Source organism: Aegilops tauschii, chromosome 5 (genome assembly GCF_002575655.3).
Source record: "Aegilops tauschii subsp. strangulata cultivar AL8/78 chromosome 5, Aet v6.0, whole genome shotgun sequence".
NCBI classification, from domain to species: domain Eukaryota; kingdom Viridiplantae; phylum Streptophyta; class Magnoliopsida; order Poales; family Poaceae; genus Aegilops; species Aegilops tauschii.
The window spans coordinates 339,450,996-339,456,603 of record NC_053039.3 but is presented as its reverse complement, the minus strand read 5'-3'; the positions used below and the strand labels follow the sequence as shown (position 1 = coordinate 339,456,603).

At 42.0% G+C, this 5,608-nt stretch overlaps 1 pseudogene; it reads right to left on the bottom strand.

Moving 5' to 3' along the window:
• Positions 1 to 584: 584 nt before the first annotated feature.
• Positions 585 to 3,109, bottom strand: LOC109776828 (uncharacterized; annotated as a pseudogene).
• Positions 3,110 to 5,608: the final 2,499 nt, after the last annotated feature.

Sequence of the window (5,608 nt, the reverse complement as noted above, 5' to 3'; positions counted from 1 at the left end):
ACGAGCGGCGGCGATGGCGGTTCTTTGTCTCGCTTGGGGCCGAGAGATAGAGGAGGGGAGGAGGTCCAAGGAGAGAGGGGAGAGTGAGAGGGGATCGAGGGGGGTTGCGTGGCATCCTCAGGGCGACGGGGAGACAGGCAGAGAGGCAGGAGGTGGCCGGCGCGTGCCGGCGTGCGGCGAGCACACGCCTCGCGTCCTTCTGGCGCGAGGTGGGAGACGATTGGCACTACGGTGGTGGGCTGGGCCGCTACAGTGGCCACCAGGTAAGCCAGGTAGGCCTGCCCTCTCTTCTATCTTTCCTATTTCTTTTTGTTTTCTATTTTCTGAAGTTTGTTTTGATTTGATTTAAAATATCAAATCATTTTAGTAGCTTCTAAAAAGATTTATGTGGCTTGATACAAAGTATTCAAAGCCACTCACATGTTCTCAGGATTATTGGATTTATATTATATTCCTAGCAAATATAAATCCAGTTCAAATGATTATTGATTTAATTCAAAGTCCCAAAATAATCATTTCTGAGATTCCGAAAATATTGGTTTGAGTTTTAACTCTTGCCAATATTTTCAGAGATTAACAGGAACTTTTTTTATTGGGCTCATTTGAAAAGATTTTAATGTTAATCATTTTTAAAAGATTTCGGAGGCTTGAGAATTCCCTCAATTCAAATTTCACTGGAAATTAGACATGATGCATGATGCACCCTGATGCAACTATTGCAGGCAACTATTCTAGGGCTGTGACATTCAGAAGAGCTGGATGGTATCTTATCTAATGTTTCCCCATGCCAGCAATCATCACGGGACTTGGATCTCAAAAACAGCGGTCTCTCTGGACCTTGTACTCGGCGTTCCCATTTTTCTTCTGCTAGGTTCTTTGTCTCGATAATGCGATGAAGCCTTTAGGTATGGACCAGGTTCATCCATCCTAGAGCCAATGCCCCGTCTTCCTCGCTTTACCCTAACATAGCACCAAATTACATATTTTTTCAACAAAAATGAAAATATGCAACAGATGCAAATGTGCGCAAGTTAAACATAACACTCCCCTTGAAACATCACCTAATAGGATATGGCAATCTCAACGGAATAATGTGATACTATGATTATACTACTGTAGATAATTTGCATCAATAGTTTGACATAAGCAGAGAAATTCTTAGTTATCTGGCGGGTGTCAACCAATATATTGCCCTCTTGTTCTATGAAGAAACTAGTAGGCATTTAAACTAACCTTGAATGTAGAAACTTTTCAACTTCATCATCCCCTAGACCATCATCCTGGTCTGAGTAAGAACTATTATAAACTTTTACTTCTTCAATCTTTGAGCTGGAACTCATATTTCTTGAGTCACCTTTGCGTTTCTCCCCTCTAGAGTCACCACGCTCTTTATCTCTTCTTTTCAGCTTAGACTCAAGTTCAAGATCATTCTCCCTGGCACGCCACATTTCATCAACCTCCACAACACAGTTTGTTGTAGGGGGGGGGGGGACAATCAAGTATCAATTTAATAATAAAATCACATGAGAAACTTAAATGTTTTGATTTCATGATATAATGAGCAATATGAGTTCAAAAAAGGACGTGGGGTTTCTACTCCGAGCACATATGGTCACTATATCTGCGCCACTGAATATTGTCTCACGATCCGCTCCAGTTCTTTTACTACCTGGGAAATACTGAGCGGTATTAAATGTGCTTTTGTTTGGCATACGTATGCTGGTGTCATGTTCTGTGGGGAAGGAAAACGGCAGACGTCTGTGGGGTGTGTGAGTCATTGTTACTTCCGTTGGAGACTTTGGTGGTGAGCCACAACTCATAATGTTTGCTTTAATCTAGTTCATGGAACAGAAAAATAGCTCTCTGGTTAGTAGGGACGGACAGAGTTCCTCAACTTTTTCATTGCAAACCAGGAGATTGGAGAGGCAAAGCAGTTCGAAGGTGCAACTTGATGTGCACCTACCGAAGGCTGCTGGGCTTGGTCTTGCTGGGCAACGGGATGGCATTCGAGCTCGGCGACGTAGCCTTCAAGCCATCTGAAAAACCATACAGACCAGTCCGTGGAGTGCATGCACTGATAAGGTTAGCAGGGACTAGATCTAGGCTATAATCGAGTCATTACATATAGATTTGTGGCAAGGGATCTTTCTTGGCGCATTTCTAGATCCGGGTACGAGAGACGAAGTTGATGACCTTGTCCCGGCAAGAAATCAGCGGGGGGATTTTGTTGGTAGCTGAGGACGAGGTAGCAGTTGACATCTGTGGCGGCAGGGAGGACGATCGAGGATTAGGAAGGGAGTGAGTGGGGGGTATCTGTGCTTGGTATGGCCATATTGGTAGCAGAAGAATCTTGAAGGGGGAAAGTTGCTGGTGGAAGTGAAGTTGTTTCTGGGATATTTTTTATGGAAGTTTCCGGGATGGATTGCATTAATGGGATTTCTCAGGATGATGGAGAAAGGTGCAGATGGCCCATCGTGAAACGACATCTGGGCCAGAAGACATCTGTGGGTAGTTGACACAATAACTCAGTTACTAGTGTGGGCCAGATCAACAGTGATGGAGGAAATACCGATCTTTATACAAGATACAGTACCAGAACCTTCATGAATCTAGGAGAGAAACAATGTGCAAGATAAGCGGAGCATCTGTGCTCGCGCACAGATTTACACTTCCGGTTCAAAAATACTTATAAAGTAGTCATTAATGCTTATTTAGTTAACCACCCCGAGTTAGATGAAGCAATTTAAAGTGGTGCCTACATGATTGCAAATTTGTAACTGCCTTCAATTGTTGTGATTAGTTTTGGGTGAATTCTCCTAATGAGAAGGTTTCAAGGACATAAAAAACATTTTCTTCAGTAAAAAAGCATGATTACAGCTGCTTTGATCAGGTAATCAACACAAGGAGGCAAGGATAATGTAAAAGAAACATGATGCTAACCTTGTTGAACTCCACGAACTGTGGCTGTGAGGAACCGAGAATTTGGATGATGCCTAATATTGGGCTTTCGCAGATATGCATGAACACCTTCCCAGTCAGCCTCTGACTGTAATCTCCGTGCTTCTTCAAGGAGTAATGAAGCTAGGCGATTCTCTGTGTCGAGATCCATGTCCAACCTTGAACTTCAGCAACTATGGAGACATAAATAAAATATTTAGTATATTAAACAATCTAAAACTCTAATCTAAAGCAATATCAAAAGAACAATTTATTAGCAGTCAATCACAAGTATGACAGAAGGGTGGCTGTGGCGGTGGGTAGAGTCTCTCTGCTTGTGCTATGGAGGTCCTGGGTTCGAACCAGCCTCTTTGCATAATTATTATGCAAGAGTAAGGCATCCAGAAGTTGCCTTCCCCAGACCACACCTTGTGTGGGAGCTTTTAGAACTATGTACGCCCTTTTTCAATCACAAGTATGACACCAAGGTTCTATGAACTGAACTTTACAACAAAATTTCAATTTTCACACCATATTTGATGTTTGATAAAAAATACTATTACCTCCATTTTTAAATACAATACCACTATCAAAAATACAATTTGCATCTATACAAGGCTACTATCTCTTCCCAAGAAGAATTGATTAGATTTTTGCCTCGTACGATGGTGCTTATTTAGGAAAATGTTGCATGCATCCATAGAGAAAGAGGCACCACATGCAAATGTTTAATTAGTCCAGAACATGAGAGGTTTTCGGTTTTCCACATAACTAATTATGCTATTTATTAGTTGACTTTGTTTTCTTGGTATCTGAAAAATGAGATAGTGACCTTGTATACAAAAACGGAGGGAGTATAAATTATGAACAAAACTGGGGGTTTTGGACTGGCATCCTATGGTAGATTACCACTTTAAATTTTACTATCTGTTCGGTCGGATTACTAAACTGCCTATGAAGAAATTTCAAATCCTTGTGAACAACAACATGGATCTCGACCCTTCAAGACAACAAGGTGCGGGTGATGCTCGGATGTGGGCTCTCTTTAACATATAAATGGAGTCGTAATGCTTAATTGTTGTCCCAACCGGTCCCATAAACTAGTGATCCCGTCCTACAATAGAGTCAATCCTACAAGCTAACAAATCTTACTGATTAGTTATTGTAAAATGGACATCCATAAAAAAATGTTCAACCTCAACAATCTTCAGGATTTAGATCAGCAAAATCCAAAAGGCGATTTTTTCCTACCTTCTACAAATAGGGGCAGACTAATGGCCAGTTCGGCAACCCTCCAGTCCTTACAAATCAAAAATCTCCACTCCACTAACACATTTTGGAATTTGGTAAAACATTTAGCCGCCAGCTCCACCCCTTCACATGTATATTTTACAGAGTTTTGCTCAATGAACAACCGTACCCCATGTTTCCATCGGTGTTGGATAGAAAAGGTTACATGGGCAAGGTTGGAAGTTCATGTTGCAAATATATGTACTCAACATATTCAAATAGTAAAAAAATCGCACAAGGGAACTTTGCAAATATTTCAAGCCGATATAGATTTAAATAGCATAAATGTCACAGTGCAATGATATGCCACATATAGGACAATCATAAGATTCTTAGGCATTACAAAACACTGAACCAGCTAGAAGGGGCCAAAAGAGTTCACTAAAAAAAAGACACATCTGTGACATTTTGGGCCGAACGAAAAAAAATTCTGTCATGCTTATGACACTTCTATGACGATAATTGTGACAAAACCCGGTATCATCATAGATGTGGCGGGCTCCTACTTCTATGACAAAAAATCATGACAGAAAATGAGCTTTTCGTCCTGGGCGGGCCGGAGACGCACCTGCATGACATTCTTTGGGGCGTTCATGACGGAAAAAATCATGGTAGAAGCGAGAGCAAGAAAAATTTCAGGGAGTTCCCGGTTACGGTGGGTGGTCGGGGCCGAATGATGAACGGAGGTTTGCGCGTTTTCTCTCGTATACGTACGCGCGTGTGTGTGCGCGAGGCGTTGGGGTCTAACTGAACCTGAGCAAGGCGTTCGCTTACTGAACCCAAGCGATTGCACTGGCTATGCGTTACTGAACCCGAGCGATCGATCAATCCGCAGTTTCATATACCACATCAGCCGCGGGTTCGTTTTCATGGTAAAAAGTTGTCCGGGGTGGACCATCATCGGACGTAGTGCTAGGACGATTAAACTGACCCCTAAGCTCCACAGGTTCATTAGGTTTAGTAGACGTGGTTTTCAGCTACTGTCGCCATCGGTTTCATCGGTTGTGCTACAGCTGCCTTCAGCCTGCAGAAAAGGAAAATTCATTCACCTTGGGAGATTCTAGTTTGGGTGTGATGCTGTACAGAGCCGTTTTGGTGGAAAGTGGAATGGAATGGTCCAAGGACTGGAAGTTTCCAAATTCACAAACGAAGCAGGAGAAGTGGAAGCACTCGTAAGATTCTTCGGCAGATTTTTGGGCAAAAATATTTGTTACCACGTTTTACCAAGTAAACATTATATTAGTCCAAAGCAAAAAATAGAATTAAGCTTACTTTTTTTACTGTCTATTTCGCTTACTACTTTTGTATTCAGTACGGATTAATACAGTGTTGTTTAGTTCTAAGGATCTGTTTTTTTGTTGGCTTTTTTGAGCTTCTAGCA